The sequence below is a fragment of the Eleutherodactylus coqui genome, chromosome 1 (assembly GCF_035609145.1).
Source record: "Eleutherodactylus coqui strain aEleCoq1 chromosome 1, aEleCoq1.hap1, whole genome shotgun sequence".
Lineage (NCBI taxonomy): Eukaryota > Metazoa > Chordata > Amphibia > Anura > Eleutherodactylidae > Eleutherodactylus > Eleutherodactylus coqui.
The window spans coordinates 167,833,410-167,851,515 of record NC_089837.1 but is presented as its reverse complement, the minus strand read 5'-3'; the positions used below and the strand labels follow the sequence as shown (position 1 = coordinate 167,851,515).

The window sequence follows — 18,106 nt, the reverse complement described above, 5'->3', positions numbered from 1 at the left end:
ATACTTACTTCTGGATCCACTGCACAAAGTCCTGCATCACGATCCGGCGCGCATGCGCAGTACAGAGCATGACGCGCCAGCGGCGTCACATGACATGGCTGGCTGTGGGCGGGGCGCGTATTCACGCTATACTTCTGCTGTACTACAGCGGAAGTATAGCGTGATGGGCGGCTTCTATTGACTACAATAGAACCTAATAGCTGCAGTGAAATGCCGTGGGAATTAGGCCTTAGTGTAAGAGCACACTTAAAAATGACTCATCAGGAAAATGTGTCCTTACCAGAACCTTTACATCTTAAAAGTTCTTACTTTAGTGGGAAGGGTATTCAAAAATTTACATTGGAGCCCAGTATTTTCTAGTTATGCCCCAGCCTTTAATTTAAGTCAAACTTGCAAAAATTTATTTTTCTGGCATAAAGATTGCGAAGAATAAAAGAATGCAAATGATTTATTGCCTTAATTAAGGTCAGTGGCCTATCTGTATGGGGTTCAGGGGTAGCAGGAGCTTTAGGGGGTCCAAAGACCCCTCATTTCACATAAGAAGACGCTAGCATTATAAACAGCACGTGGTAGGTAAGGGGCCATGTTACAGATTTGCATCGGGGCACAAAAGCTTCTAGTTACGCCTCTGATTGAGGTTATAGATGCTTTGAACTGAGAAACGAAAAACACTACAGCATTGAACAAATTTGGAACAGCACCATTAAGGTGCATCCACACGGTACAGAAAAAAATCTGCCACAAATCCACCCTGTGAATTTCACAAATCCACAGTAAAATCCAAATTTGTAACATTCAGATTTTGCAGTAGGCCTGCAGAAGATTGCACCATGCTACATTGAAAAGGGTGAAATCTACGTCAGAAATCGATATGCTATCGATCTAAAAATCCACAGCACAGTGGATTGCCATGTAGACAATTTCACAAAATTCCCGTTTGTGCAAGTTGTGTCTAAGAGGCTTGGGTGCAACTCACATCGGAAAGAACATGGACAACTGCTCGTGTGCGGTCCAATTTATGGACAGGCGGTACATTGGCCTGCATTAGCATGTCTTATTTTTCACAAGAATAGGACATTGTCCTCATGAATAAACGTCAGCGTGCATGTCCTCATAGCCCTATAATAGGGGGGGGGGGTGCTACCCATGGATTAATATGGGCTACACGCGGCCCCAAACACACTAGTCTGCAATGGGCCTACAGATGAGATATGTTTAAATCTTATTGACTTGCCTAATGCTGTAATTTGCTGTCGATTTTTTGTATGCAAATCTAAATAGAAAATTCACAGCATTTCTGGTACATATAGACATATCCTTTTACACTAATTGCAAGAGACATTTGGGTTTTACATGAGCCTATCTTTGCTTTAATTGACAAAGGCCCATGCAGAGCCAAAACAGCCTCAGTATTTGGTGAGTAAAATTTTTCTCCTATATCTCTGCAAGTCCTGAGGTTTCTTCCCTTTATGGGGTTCACTTAGATTTGTGGACTTGATCTGGTTGACTGTTATAAACTAGTATACCCGTTTGCAAGAACATTGATGTGTATTTTTCTGTTTACACCCAAGAAATTAGACAAAGAACAAAATGAATAGAACCCAATGAATGTGCTATGTCACTTAACCTGTGGATGTAGAATGCATGAAACCAATCAGATTCCAACTCTCATTTAGTCAGAAGCACAGAGAGGCAGCTATGGCTAACTTCTATACTTAACGTTTGCACTATTTTATGTCCTTGCCCAGTCATGTATATGTCAGCTTTTTAGGTAGCAAACTTTGCACAGTCTTTGGGTCTCCCAGAGAGAGGGTGAGTGGGAGATCTAGTCTGTGGGTCTCTTATAGAAGAGTTGAGTAGGAGATCTCCTTTAGCTCAACATGCCTTTAGTGCATTTAACAGGGCGTGATGTAAACTATTCAATCTATTTAATCACACTATTTTTCAATTTGGATTAAATAAGAAAAGCAATAGTTAAAAAGACTCCTCAGCTGTAGCTGAGAGCCAAGGTGGTGGCATCATTAGTTCTGTATTCTACTGATAAATCATTGGCATTGACATCTAGAAGGTGTTTTCTGAAGTGGTAAAGAGCTATATTTAGCTGTGAAATACCTGATATGACTTTGACAACCCATCTCCAAAATAATGTTTCACGGTTACAGTCATATACCACATGTGATGCAGAATGTATATCTCAAAAGTGTGAAGTAGTAAGAAGAATATTTTAGTACCAGTTCATTTAGTGTTAAATATTAGTAATCCATTTTTCCTTCAAGTGTTGAAAGGATTTTCATATAATGGTTCATGCACACTGCACTGCCACGTGCACATCCCTCTACGGTGGCGGATAAAGTCCCTATAGATTCATATTACATATCGTCTACCACTCCACATGCCACTGCACTGTATTGTGCCTTTGTTATGCTGTATGACATGCTATATTACAGAGAGCATAATGCCTAGCACAGTTTTGTTCTCATGAATCTTCAGAGTTTGTGAAAAATAAATGAGTGCAGTATTATGGATCCGCATAGGAGGGATCTGTAATACACTCGTATGCATAAAGCCTAAGTCTATCTATCCTTACTGTCATGTCCGTGGGGTGCTAGAGCACCACGTCCAGCATGGACGCAGGGCGACGTCTTCACAGAACTGCCAAAGCACTCACAGTATAATGCTGAGTAAGGCTACGCCACACTAGACTATAGAAGATGGAAGTAACTTGCCCTTACTGCACAGGAAGATGGGGAACCCCTGCATAAACGCAAAGTTAGCGTCCTGGAAAGGACGGCCCCACTGTCTTCTTCTAGGACCTGGCTATCCCTATGAAAACACCAGGAGGGATATACAAAACACAGCAAAGCAACTGTGCAAACACCAACACAATGAGAGGAAAGTAAACCAGCACTTATCTGTAAGTAGATAGCTTTCAGCAAACTGAATAAACAGCAATGGACTATGGGAGGGGTAAGAATAAAAAAGTTCTCCCCATCTGTTATTAGGTAGCACAGAGAATGAACCACACCCCAAACCCTCTCTCAAAGGTAGGACCTTAAGAGAGAATGCCAGCATGCAGCATACAGGTACTGATAGTAGCCAGCAGCCCCTGCACAACATGTGTCAACCAGTGACCTGCATAGTGGCAGACTGACTGGTCTGTCCCTGTATCTTGGCCAACATGACCATGATGCCGTCGCAATAGACAAGTTGCGACACTTACTACCTTTCAGAAACCAGGTATCAACCTACAGGAGTTGGGAGAAGCAACATACAGCCATAATGATGAAACAAAGGTTCTCAACAAAAACAGAATTCATTACCTAACTCAAAATTACTGATTAATGTTTTTTTCCTTACTAATCAGTCTATTCACTGTGAATGCTATGAATTTTTTTTTATTCTTTGACTTAGTAGCGTACATTTATTCTACAAAATCCTTATAATGGTAAGCAGATTTACATCCACATAAATGTGTTTCTGGAAGGTAGTGTCTTATGAGATCTTCCTTCAGTAGTATTAATATGTCTTATGCTTTCAAATGAGCTTACATGTATGTCAATGTAACCAGAGAAGACCATAGATATAATGAGTATTATTAACAACTATTGTGAGAAATAACTTCTCATATACATTTTCCTGTCAAGCATTCTGATTGCACAAAATCTATCTTTATATCAAAGACCAGCTCAACAGTTTATGGGCAAGATTGAACTTAAACAGATCTCATTTGATCAGGGTGCGAAAATGTTCAGTAGGGGATAGTCAGCAAATGACTATAGAGAGAGGGCCGCATGCAACTAAGGCTTTGAGAATGGACAGCAGGGGAATGCTGAGCGGGTTACGTACAATAATCCCATCTCAGCTCCTATAACCCCATAAATTTAATTTGTGGCACTCATAAAAGCCAATGGATTCCCTATTATATCTCATTCACATGTCTGGCACTGTAATCGGCAGCAGTTTTTATCTGAGAAAATTTGCAGGTAACATCCACAGCAAAGAAAAACAAAATTTAATCCCAAATATCTTACAGATTCAGTGCAGAAAAGAAAAATTCTCCAGCGAGGGCAGATTAATCCTTAGACGGAAAAGTTCTTCCAGCACTCAAAAAGATCATATATAAAACTTGGCCATTATCAGATATAGTTTAAAAACATCATGTAGGAGCAGAAAATGAAAACACAGGGAATGCTTTTATGCATTTCTAGCCATACAAACTGCGTTTTACTCATCTTTTTGAATGCTGGAAGAACTTCTTTGTTCAAAAATCCACAGCATCTCCATCCTACGTGGACCTACCATTACAGTAGCTGGGAATTCTGCATTGCAATAGTTGCTGCAGGCATGTAGAAGAAAGCAAGAGATGTTAAATAATAAATTATCCAGTATGGCCAGATCCTACTAATAAGAGCTGAGTCTGACAAAGCACCTAGTTCCCAATAGAACGATGACAGAATCCTGGAATTGCATAGAATTTCATAGATGACACTGGATCCAAGGTTTCTTACCAAAGTCAAGCTAAATGCATGAACTAGTCCAGTGCAGACAGCTGGAGAAAAGATATTGTCATTTTGCCTTAGGCATACAAGGACTGAATCCCAAAGGCATTACTTATATCCATTGATAGTTTGCCTTACTACTCAGTCAGTTGTTCTGAATTGCCTGCCACTTTCCCGACGAGAATCAACTGATCTCACCAGTTCAAAACAGCTTTCATGTGTGAACTTTCCAAAAGCACAGGATAGTGTAGCAGCGAAGGGGTCGAGAAAGGAGAAGCTAGAAAATCAGTCATTTCTATTGTCCTTTTTCTTTCTACTATCCTATGTTTTTAAAATAAATCCACATATGTAGCACAGATAAATGTTTCCATATTTTTCAAACAGCTCAGACATTAATAAGACACTGAGAATAGGGATTATACCCAATGATTATATCAAGGAGGGGCTTGCGGTGCTCACACTCTTACAAGTAGACACAGTGTGGGTTCTCATTATGGGGTCTTTCATAAATGATGCCATTATACAGTGTACACAGACAAGTCTGCTATAATGTATACATAACTAATACCACCATACAGCACACAGAAATAACACTGACTAAGGCCTCATGTCCACTTGCAAATTAAGATTTTAAATCCGCAGCGTTTTTCCTGCACGCGGATCCACGCCCCATAGGGATGCATTAGACACCCGCAGGTAGTTAAATACCTGCGGATGTCATTTTTCCCTGCAGACGCGGAACCACGTGCAGGAAAAAATCCGGACCATGCTCCATTTGCTGCGGGTCTCCCACAGGCTTCTATTGAAGCCTATGGAAGCCGTCCGGATCCGCGGAATACTTAAAATCAGAATATACTCACCTGCTGTGAGCTGTGCATGTCTTCCCTTCTTCCCGGCCGGATCGTCTTGCTTCGGCTTGGCGCATGCGGGCGGCACGCAGCTGGCGTGCCGAGCACATCTGCTGGGCCAAAGAAAAGAAGATCCGGCCGGGAAGAAGGGAAGACACGCACGGCCCGCAGCAGGTGAGTTTATTCTATTTTCAGCCCTCATGTCCGCGGGGCAGGAGGGACCCGCTGCGATTCTCCATGGAGAATCCGTAGCGGGCCTGATTTTCCCAGTGGACATGAGGGCTAATACTGTCCAAGTAAACAATGCCACTATACAGTCCGCAGATAACACAAAAACATCAACAATAGCCAAAGTATCCCTGTGAATACCACCAGCCAGAAAAGTGTAACCTAATAAAAGTAACAGCTGAGTAACCCATATAAACAGTAGAATGCACTACTACCGTATAATCCTTGATGGTCTAAAGCAGTGAAGAGGTTAAGGGATACCCTGGAGATCCATGATAATTAAGCAGTAGAAACACTACTTTTTTAAAAATGGAATACAAACTTTACTTTTAAAAAATGGTACATTGTGTGAAATGTAAAGAAATGTAAAGGAAAAAAAGAATGAAATGATTTAAAAATCTCATCTAACCATATTTAATTCCCGATAGAACACATATTAGAAAATGAAAGTGAGACATTTTTCAATTTCATTAAAAAAATAAACTCATTTAGAAATGTCTGGGGAGTGAGGAGACCGACTGCTGGGGTTTTGGGATAGGAATGTTCTCCCATTCTTGTCTGATGTAGGATTCTAGTTGCTCAACAGTCCTGGGTCATCTTTGTCAGATGTTTTGTCTCATATTGTGCCGAATGTTTTTTATTGGTGCAAGGTCTAAAATGCAGGCTGGTCAGTTCAGCACCCGGACTCTTCTTCTGCGAAGCCATGATGTTGTAATGGATGCAGTATGTGGTTAAGCATTGTCTTGCTGAATTATACCAGGTCTTCCCTAAAAGAGATGTTATGTGGATGGGAGCATATGCTGTACTAAAACCTCTGTATACTGCTCAGCATTGATAGTGCCTTTCCAGATGTGTAAGCTGCCCATAGGCACTAATGCAACCCTATACCATCAGAGATGCACTGGCTTTTAAACTGTGTGCTGAGAGGAAGCTGGATGCTCTATCTCCTCTTGAATCCGCAGGACACGGCATCTGTGGTTTCCAAAAAGAGTTCTGATGCTATTGACCACAGAACAGTTTTCCATTTTGCCTCAGTTAATTTTCAATGAGCTTTGGCCCGGAGAAGATGTCAGTGTTTCCGGATTGTGTTGATATACAGCTTCTTCTTTGCATGACACAGCTTTAACTTGTATTTGCGGATTGCCCGGCGAACTGTGTTTATAGACTGATTTCTGGAAGTATTCCAGAGTCCAAGCAGTTATTTGCATTACAGAATCATTCCTGTTTTTAATGCAGTGATGCTTGAGGGCCCGTAGATATCCAGCATTGAATATTAACCAACAACCTAGTGCACAAGAATTTCTCTAGATTCTCTGAATGTTTTGATGATATCATGCACTGTGCATGGTGGGATATTCCAAGTCTTCACATTTTTACATTAAGGAACATTTTTTTCTGAAATAGTTCTACAATTTTTAGACAATTTTTCACAGAATGGTGAACTTCTGACCATCTTTGCTTCTGAGAGCTTCTCTAAGTCATGTGACTTAGTAGAATATTGACCCTCCAGCTGCTTTGCATTAGTACCACTTACTCTTCCAGCCTACTGCTACTCCTCTCCCAACTTTTTTGAAATGTGTTGCTGCCATCAATTTGTCAATCAATTTCTTAAAAATTAAATTGAAAATTGTCCCACTTTCACCCTATGATATGTGTTTTATATTCCTTAGTGAATAAAATATGGTTATATATAAAAATTCCAAATTGTTGCATTATATATATTGCTGCAACTGACCCCCTTGATCGTGCAAACTCAGAGGCTATCGAAGTTGGCATCCCAGATGGTCCCATACATGTTCTATTTGCAATAAATCTGGTGACCGGGCAGCAGTGTTGTGGAGGCATTCCTGTGACACCCTTGCTCCGCATGGCCAAGCATTATCCTGCTGAAAAATGCCTCTTGGAAGCCCTGTCATAAGAAGTAACACATGTGGCTGCAGGATGTCTTGAACATATCGCTGAGCTGTCCCTTGTACCACCACGATGGGTGACCAACTGTCATATGCTATAGCCCTCCAGACCATCACACCAAAAGCGGGGGCAGTGTGCCGCTCCACAGCAAAAGCAGGATTGAGGAGCTCACCCCTAGGTCTCCAGGCATGAGCACAACCATCATCAGTACCCAAACTAAACCTGGATTTGTTGTTGAAGACAACCCCATTCCTATCCATAGCAATCAAGTTTCATTGTTCACAACACCACTGCAAACCGAGGTGATGGTGGGTGTCAAAGGCTACACATGTAATGAGTATGGATGTCAGACAACAAAACGGTTGGAGCTAATTGTGCTTGTTGGACAATCAGATGATCCTCTCAAATAGCGGTTTGTCGAGGACGTCCTAGACCCAGTTGCCTCAGACATCCACTGATCCTGTCACATCTATCTCCTGAGATCTGTTGTACTACAGGTTCTTTGCAGCTTTCCTGCTCAGGTGTGGGGATAGTGCTGGCTGGGTGTGTGTGTGTGTCTCCAGTCAGCCAATCAACCAAGGTCAGTACACGTAAGAGCTGTCTTTTCAGGTGTGGGTGTGTTCAACTTTCTCTGTTCTCATTCTCTCTCTTTGTTGTGTGAGCAGGTTCTATGTGTGGTGGCTGCAAGAAAGGTTTGTGTCTTATGGCTTTGTTTGGTTATGTCACTGGACTCCTGGTTAGTGTAGGGACTAGCGGTATAGTTCCATATTTTGGCCAAAATGTCAACAAATACCTGGCATTTATCGTATTAACATCTGCTACTAGTGTTTGCTTTATTGGCTGCTGTATGGTATGATTATGGTTCTGTGTGTCTTCTAATTCTGTTCAGTTGTCCCTGTCAGTGGTGGCATGTGTTTGTGTCCTTGCCTGGGTGCGTGGGTTCGAAGGGGCAAAAAGGGCCCAGATCCGAAGATCGCTGGGCCAGCCTTTATTGGTGTGATGTTCCCGCTCAGGTAGGTCCTTGGTTATCTTCCTTTGTAGAATACAGGGAGAGGTGTTAATCGGTGGTAGTTTCACCTGGTGTTCCCTATCCATGGTAACATTTGTGTGGGCCCAGTGCTCACTTGCCCACGCAAAAGTAACAGATCTCAACAGCTTTGTAGAAGTATGTCTAGTGGTCATCAAGCTCTACACAAGCAGAGGAAGAGGTCACTACACACAAGTAGCCTCTGAGAGCTTTATAATAGGGCAAGGGTGGAACCACTTTTAGAGCCTCAGGTGGCATGACAGTTTATTCAATCACGTTACAACTCTAATCATTGGTATATTTGCTTGAGATGTAACTGCATGCCGAGTTTTGCAGCAAAATGCCTTATTATAGGTACTTTTTTTTTACACAGAGTGTGTATATATATTGTACTCTAGATTCAGAATGTGTACGTGCTGCAGTAGATTTACACAAGGATGAAATTATTTTCTGCTGCCATGTGTCAGGCATGATAATATCTGAGCCATCGCTGCAGCTGTTCTAAACACTCAGTACTGTTGCTAAGACTTCCATCTACCATACAAAACCACTTACAGCAAATCCCTCTCCGCTGAGAGAGACTGACTTAAGCATGCACTGCTAAGCTTGCAAGGGAGGTTTCCACACGGCATTATGCTATAAAACTAAACCATAGTCCAGAAATTAAGCTGCATCATAAAATCAATACAGTAAAAACAAATGTTACTAAATGCATAGCATTCCTGGAGTCAAGAAGAAAAAACTGCCATATATATATATATATATATATATATATATATATATATAAATATATTAGAAAATCAGAAAGAAAGCTACCTAGTTATCAACTATTAGGCCATTCAAAACATATCAGTGGGCTATAGATATAGTTATTAGCATGATAGCCTTACACTTATTTAATACAAGTACATTGAAGAGATACATAGATATATTTCTGATATACGCCTTTTTTTTTGCGAAAGTGGTATATAGCGACGTTCATATCAAAAAGGTTGCTAAATTTTTGTGCATACCTGTATCATGTATTATATTACCTATTTTAATATATATATATATATATATATATATATATATATATATATATATATACATATATATACCAGACTATTTATTAAGTTAAAATCCTGGCCAGCTTTATTACCTCATGCGTCATTTTATTGCTTTTGAGAATCTAGCTAATTTTGGAAACCTTTATGCGCAATTGTGTCTGACCGGTTCAATCACAACATGTTCCCTGCCTAAAATGTCACTGCATTTCCATATGTCAATGTTGTCAGCTGCTTTGGAAATCAACACTGAGGTTCTGTTACATACTGTACAGTCTCAGTTCACAGACAGAACATCCTTTAACATTTTTTAGAAGAAGCATTTAGTCTGCTCTTTACATCACAGCATGAATAATTAAAAATTACTTAATACCCCAAAAAAACATCTGCAAGCTATAACACATATAGTCTATATTATTAGACCAACTAAACGGTACACGTAAATCCAGCCCATAGAACCAGGCAAATCAATACACAAATAGAAAATATGGTAACACTGCAATGGAATAAATATGACGCCTTCATAAGTGCATGGGCTTAGAGATGCAATTGACACATTTCATGCATTTCATGAGTAATGAATTCCATAATGCAAAAGGCAGCTATCCAGAGTTGGTCTTGGATTCCTTGGGTTCTTCAGCAGAAAGAATTTCCGAAGCCCCACTCTCTATCTGTACAGTGCATGTCCATTTTTATGTTCTTGTGAGCTGTTATGTGGTCGTTAGCAAGAACTGATAGGTTATTTGGGATATATATCCCAAACTAATAATAAACCCCAGTAGCAGGTGATCCTTCTTGATCATCAGGTAGGTTGCATATTGCTGCTGTGGTTGGTTGCATATTGTACCAGGTCATGGGGCCATAGGAAGATGTTTTGATCTCACCTGATTGACAACAGTCAGAATGTTCAAATAAGGTAAAGAGCTGAAACCTTTCTTAGATTTAGTCAATCCTCGGTTGCTCAGACCCCTAAAGGAATCAATTTTTTGCTTAATAATAGCAGAAGGGACCAATCACCAAACCAGCATACACTTATGTGGCTGGCTCTATATATTCCAGGTGGTGTCAAGAACTCAGGTGTGGATTATCGATTACCTGGTATATTACATGTTATTGATCCTTACTCTCTGCCTGAGGACATGGTGATGGCAAAATCCATAGAGGAGTTTAAGAGGAGACTAGACATCTTTCTTGAGCGGAAGGATATTACAGGATATAGACATTAGGTGACCAGCGAGTTTGTAGTTCTGGGTCTTATATTTAGGTAGGAACTATCAAAGGTTGATCCAGGGATTATTCTGATTGCCATTACGTAGTCTGTAAGGAATTTTCCCCCAAACGGGCTAATTGGCTTCTGCCCCTTGGCGTTTTTGCCTTCCTCTGGATCAACTAGGGGTTGAAACAGGCTGAAATAGTTGGACATTGTTTTTATTCAGCCTATCATACTATGTTACTATGTTACAATAACATAGAAAGCATTGGGAGGAGACATTAATTATGGACTTTATGTTTCTTTTCTCCAATTAGGCCACACACTAGAGGTCTCACACACTCCCTTGCTAGCTCCATTTTAGATGCAGGCAGGTACTGAAAGAAGAGAAGGCCTGAATTAGGAGGAAAAACATGACTGACTTCAAAAACAGTGCCGCACCAGTCCACAGGCTGTGTTTGGTATTGCAGCTCAGCCACATTCACGTCAGTAGAGCTGAACTGAGAAGGTGTGGCACTGTTTTTGGAACAAAACAGCCATGTTTTTCTAACTCCTGTACAACCCCATTAAATACTAGATACAAAAGCGCTATGGTTTATATCACAACATAAAATCCATAATTCATGAGTTATACATTCCTCGCAAATCATGCGCTGGTTCCAGATCATGCAACTTTACATTAATACATGATGCTTTATGTAATGCTCACTACCTCGCTTCAGATTTTACTGCCTTTCCAAATACATTAGTGCACTTTTCACGCGTAAGGGAGGAATCCTAGTAATGCAGTAAAAAGAGCTTTCCCTTCTTTTTGGAACAATTTCTCGATTTTGGCTTAAAAAAACCTCATCAAAGACTACATACAGAATAATGTAGGGGATTCACAGAGCATATGTGGATACCAAGGATGTATTTGCTAATAATAAAGCATAAAATTGAGTATTGTGTTTTTGCTAAAACTCATGATAGATGCCATCTGTAGTCTACCCACATTCACTAAATACACATGGGATAAAATGAGTAATAAAAAGCTATAGAAGAGCTTAAATGATGATTCAACTATATCATCAAGTCATAGTTTGTTCTACCTTCCAAGTTTATTTGGCTCTGGTACTATACAGCTTCTATATTCAACTAATCACAATGGGTTTTTTGTTAAGCACATGAAATGTCAGAATACATACTTTGAATACATATCATTGCCTGAAACCCACCAAGATAGCTATTGCTATGTAATGCCTCTAATGCCACTTTGGATGTGCTGGTTTATTAGAAGTCTGGCTAGTAGTCAAGCCAGTGAAGTGCAAGGGTTTATACTCTCTTTTCCTCATAGCGAAATGTAGCTTAGCAGAAAGTTCTGAGTCAGCCCAAAAGAATTTTACCTTTCATTTTTATCATTCCTACATTTACTATATACTGTACATCTATCTATCTATCTATCTATCTATCTATCTATCTATAGATATAAAAACAGTTCTGGTCCTCACAAGTTTTTAAAAGTTGTTATTACAGGTAATCTGTAATATTTGCATTATGCAATAACATGTCACAGACTTAATGATATGCAGTATTATAGCTATACTAAATAAACAAATACTTACCAGTTATAAGAGGAAAACTTTAATCTTCCCTGCAGAGTAGAGCAGGATCTGTGTTAACTTCTAACCAGACTCAGAGTGAGGAAAACAAAAATAATATCTATCTGTAAAGGAATGCTGCAGCCCTTCCATCCCATGTATGGCAAGCCATGGGGCTATATATAGCAGACATGAAGTTGGACTACCACAGTTTTAGGTCACCCTGACAGAGTATATCTTGACGCTAGCACTAAACATATTATTCATCATGCTACACAATGTCTGGTCTTGCCATTACTTACGGTTTCAGAGCATTAGCAAAACATACTGCACAATGTATTATGCTGTCTATGTCTATACTTCTATCTAGCACAACTATCTATGCATCTACTTATATCCATTCACTTCTTCTTTTCTATCTGTCACTATAGATACAGAAATTATCTATCTATCTCATATATGTCTACCTATTTATCTAACATCTATCTATCTATATCCACGTATCTATCTAACATCTAACTGTCTATATATCTATTTCTATCTATCTATATATATCTAACATCTATCTATTTATCTATATCTATCTATCTATATCTACATCTATCTATCTATATCTACGTATCTATCTAAAATCTATCTATCTCATATCTATCTATCTAACATCTATCTATATCATATCTATCTATCTATCTATCTATCTATCTATCTCATATCTATCTATCTATCCGTCTATCTCATATCTATCTATCTCGTATCTATCTATCTATCTATCTATCTATCTATCTCATATCTATCTATCTATCTATCTATCTATCTATCTATCTATCTATCTATCTATCTATCTCCTATCTATCTATCTATCTCCTATCTATCTATCTATCTCATATCTATCTATGTATCTCATATCTATCTATCTATCTATCTATCTCATATCTATCTATCTATCTATCTATCTATCTATCTATCTATCTATCTATCTATCTATCTATCTATCTATTTTTCAAGGTCTGTCTGTTCTATTTTCATGCGTTTTTGCATTTTAAAACGTGATGCTTTGCCCATTGAAAGGAATGGGATGCGTTTTCAGCACTGCTGAATACGCCATGGAATGTGGTTCCTGCGTTTTTGACTGCGTTTTTTCAGTTCAGGCATTATCAGCTTGTGAAAACACAGCTGAAAATGCAGTCAACTGCTATAAAAATGCTGAAAACGCAGTAAACATGTGTGAGAGGGGCCTAAATGAAGCCTTGTAACTTTTTGCTGTATCTAATTAAATGTTATGCTAAATGCTCGAAGGAAAATATCATAAATGCAGTGCATGGTATAATTCTTCTAAAAAGCCAGTTTACCAGGAGGGATATAGAATGTATTTGTCTTTGAAATTCCATTTACAGATCTGTAGGTTGCTAATATCCATTTCATTACAAAATGTACAGAGTAAATGGATGACCTTGGAGACATACCGGTGCCTGGCTTTTCTCAGGCTTGTTTCTATACTCTCAAATTACACTCATTCATTTAAAAAATAAGGGAAGGGTAAAGGCCTGCATCCGGCACAACTACAGTTGCAAGAAAAAGTGAGTGAACTCTTTTTTTTTTTTAAACAATCTCTTTTTTTGGAAAAATAACCAAGACAGTAGGGAGGGTAACCTCCTCCCTGGGAAGCCATACATAAGTGGACACGCAGGTCCTTGCGGCTTAATTGCAGCACATGAATAACAAAAGGAAAAGAAACCCTTGTGTCCAGTTAGAGAAATTATTGCATCAACTCCTTGACATACCTAAGATAAAATTTTAATTTTGTCTTCGCACCTAGTGCAACCTAGCGCCATTAAATTAGAAAGCAACTTAAAGAGATGGGAGGGGGGAGGGAAAGTAGAAAATAGGGATGAAGGGTATGGATGTATTGGGGTAGGGAGAGGGGGGCAGGTGGGGGGTGCAAGAGGTCTAAGAGTATTTTTAGCCAAACTTAAGTGCATACTACTAAAAGAGACAAGAACTGTAGGTATACATATTAGATACTATGATCCACATTTGGGTTTGTATTGTCTTCACTATAACCAACCCATGGCGTCCAAAATGACTGGAATTTGTCCCTTGAATGAACTCTTTTCAATTTTTACATTCATTAGTAATAAAATGTGACCACCTACAATACACGCAAAAAGGTAAAATAACACAAAAATATATAAGCATACAAATCTCATTCCCAGTTATTATTGGTTTGTTATTATTTTTTCAGTGTCACCCATCTGCTACGTTATCTGATAAACGTCACCATCATCCGTCTATTCCACTATCCAACTACCATCATCCATTGAAGCCATTGACTGATCACCATCATTATTCCGTTCTTGTCATCTATTGGCTCATATTCTTGCATTTCTGCTAGCTACTAGTTTGGAATCATGTTTCATACTATTGCTCATTTGACTATCCTGTTATTGCATAATTGTGTCCTACTGTAAAGGCCCATTTAGACGCAACGATCATCGCTCAAAATTCGTTAAGTGTCGCAATTGAACGATAATCGTTACATGTAAACACGCGCCCATCGTGCACTTTTCGTTAGTCATTCATTCATCATTGTCTTTCAGTTCGCTTAGAATCAATTGTTTGGTAGTTCGCTTATCGTTTGGTTTAAATGAAAATTGTTCAGTGGTTTAACAGTTTTTACCTAATTTTTTCACCTTCCTGATGCACACGCCATTCAAACAAACTATCGTTCAATTATCGTTTATTGTCCAGTTTTCAATGATAATTGTTACGTTTAAACAGTCGTCTTTAAAAGCAAAACCATCGCTCACTTTCGACACTTTTTACGAATTTTGAGCGATGATCATTGCATCTAAAAGGGCCTTAAGACTTGGGGTGTCTGAGTATTCGGAGACACTATTAGTACTTGGCAAACATGAATGCTACAGGTGAAGTCCAGTTCTGTTGTTTTCTGTCCGGCCGCTATCATCACACAAGCATGCTGTTTCCGTGGAAAAATGCCCTTTTTCTTCTGTGATACAACCTTTTAACCTTTTAAATAATGTAGTGACTAGAGATGAGCGAACGTACTCGGATAAGCACTACTCGTCCGAGTAATGTGCCTTATCCGAGTACCGCTGTACTCGTCTTGAAAGATTCGGGGCGCTCCGCTGCTGACAGGTGAGTCGCAGCGGGGAGCGGGGCAGAGCGGGCGGGAGAGAAGGAGAGAAAGATCTCCCCTCCGTTCCTCCCCGCTCTCTCCTGCAGCTCCCCGCACCGCAGCGCGTCCCGAATCTTTCAGCACGAGTACAGCGGTACTCGGATAAGGCACATTACTCGGACGAGTAGTGCTTATCCGAGTACGTTCGCTCATCTCTAGTAGTGACTTAACAAACGCTGGCAAATAAGTAAAAAAAAAACTGATTTCTGAATGGATAAGAAAAAAAATATTTGTTTCCACAGTGCTTGAATGCATCTCTGCGCTGCTACACTTCTATCTGAAATGTCAGTGAGCTTGGAACCCTCAAACAAAGCCCAGCTCTTAAGGAAAGAGTCTTCAACCTCATTCACTGTAATGTTTTTGCATAGTTACATTAGTGATCCACTCATTGAATAAGCATCAGGCACATACCCAAATGTTAGCTGCCCTGTAATGCCAATCTGACCCGCACTACTATTTAGTCATGTAATCACTAGAGAATTTCCTTAGTAGTGTATGCATTACAAATATAATTAAGGAGACATTGGACATGTGCAACTCTAATATAAATAAGCTTACATGCTTTTTCTTGCACCACACTTTGACTCCTTTGCTGTTACTTTGGTGTATGACGTTAGTGTCATTAGATGACACACATGCTCACCAGTGCCGTAAAATCATCATATGTGGGTTTAATACATTCAGGGAACTGTCAGGTGGGTTGAAAGTTACAATGTTAAAGGGGTTGTCCCGCGAAAGCAAGTGGGGTTCAGCACTTCTGTATGGCCATATTAATGCACTTTGTAATGTACATTGTGCATTAATTATGAGCCATACAGAAGTTATTCACTTACCTGTTCCGTTGCTAGTGTCCTCGTCTCCATGGAGCCGTCTAATTTCAGCGTCTAATCGCCCGATTAGACGCGCTTGCGCAGTCCGGTCTTCTCCCTTCTGAATGGGGCCGCTCGTGCCGGAGAGCTGCTCCTCGTAGCTCCGCCCCGTCACGTGTGCCGATTCCAGCCAATCAGGAGGCTGGAATCGGCAATGGAACGCACAGAGCCCACGGTGCTCCATGGGAGAAGACCTGCGGTCCACCGTGGGTGAAGATCCCGGCGGCCATCTTCGCAAGGTAAGTAAGAAGTCACCGGAGCGCGGGGATTCGGGTAAGTACTATCCGTTTTTTTTTTTTAAACCCCTGCATCGGGTTTGTCTCGCGCCGAACGGGGGGGCTATTGAAAAAAAAAAAAACTGTTTCGGCGCGGGACAACCCCTTTAAGGCCGGCTGTCCACGGGCTTTGTGAAGACCAGTGGCACATCTCCGCAGCGGGAGCCGCCGCACACGAATCTTTGCTTGTCAACCTAATCTAATAGATAGGCTGACCGCGGAGAATTGGGGCAATTCGCAGCGTGCCGCGAATTGCCTACCGCGAGCGGAGAATCGCAATGATTCTCCGCTTGTGGACACGGGGCCAGCGCTTTGCATAGCAACGCGTGGAAAGCTTCAGCCTGCTTCGGCCTGTGTGATTCGCCGGTGAATACATGGTCGTGGACAGGGGCCTTAGTCTATGGGTGGCACTGCAGTGCTTCAGGCATGCACTGGAATGAATGAAGCATTACTAAGCAACACAGCATACACTGCTAAGCTTACCATACACTGCCCAACCAAGAGCAATAGAGAAGCAGAGAGAGAGGCGGAGAGAGAGCAATAGAGAGACAGAGTGAGAGAGCGATAGAGGCAGAGAGAGCGATAGAGAGAGACACAGTGAGAGAAAGAGCGATAGAGAGAGACAGTGATAGAGAGAGACAATGATAGAGAGACAGATAGACCAATAGAGAGACAGAGTGAGAGAGCAATAGAGACAGAGAGCGATAGAGAGACAGTGAGAGAAAGAGTGATAGAGAGAGAGAGACAACAATAGAGAGATGGACAGAGAGAGCGCAATAGAGAGGCAGAGTAAGAGAGTGATAAAGAGACAGTGAGAGAAAGAGTGACAGAAACAGAGAGAAAGCAATAGTGAGACAGAGAGAGAGATAAATAGGGAGACAGACACAGAGAAAGCAATAGAGAGACAGTTAGAGAGAGCAATAGAGAGACAAACAGAAAGAGAGCGATAGAGAAACAGGCAGAGGTAGAGTGATAGAGAAACAGAGAGAGCAATAGAGAGACAGACAAAAAGAGAGAATGGTAGAGAGACAGAGAGAGCAATAGAAAGACAAATAGAGAGAGATAAAATAGAGAGACAGTGGAAAACTGAGCACTTGACGGGAGGCTCTAGTCCCCTGTTGGGCCGCCTCTAGCTTGGATACAAGATGTGATACGGACGGGCATCGAGGCTCTAGTAACCTGTTGGGCCGCCTCTAGCTTGGATACAAGATTTGATATGGGCGGCATGGAGGCAAACAGGTTCCATATGTTATTCCTGCAGCTGTAACTGAACCTCTGGATCATGCAAACCCGTAGGCTGTCGAAGTTGGCGTCCCAGATGTTCTATTGGCGATAAATTTGGTGACCAGGCAGGCCACAGAAGTGTGGCAATGTTGTGGAGAGATTTCTGCAACACCATTTCTGTGTGTGGGCAAGCATT

The 18,106-nt window shown here is 40.7% G+C and overlaps 1 protein-coding gene across 2 annotated transcripts in view; it reads right to left on the bottom strand.

Annotated features, from left to right (window-relative positions):
- Positions 1 to 12,451, bottom strand: part of MYOM2 (myomesin 2) — a 194,098-nt gene extending 181,647 nt beyond the window's left edge. For both annotated transcript variants that reach the window (XM_066603582.1, XM_066603590.1), the window contains exon 1: positions 12,371 to 12,451. The gene's annotated coding sequence lies outside the window, so the exon portion shown is untranslated. The remainder of the gene's footprint in view (positions 1 to 12,370) is intronic.
- Positions 12,452 to 18,106: the final 5,655 nt, after the last annotated feature.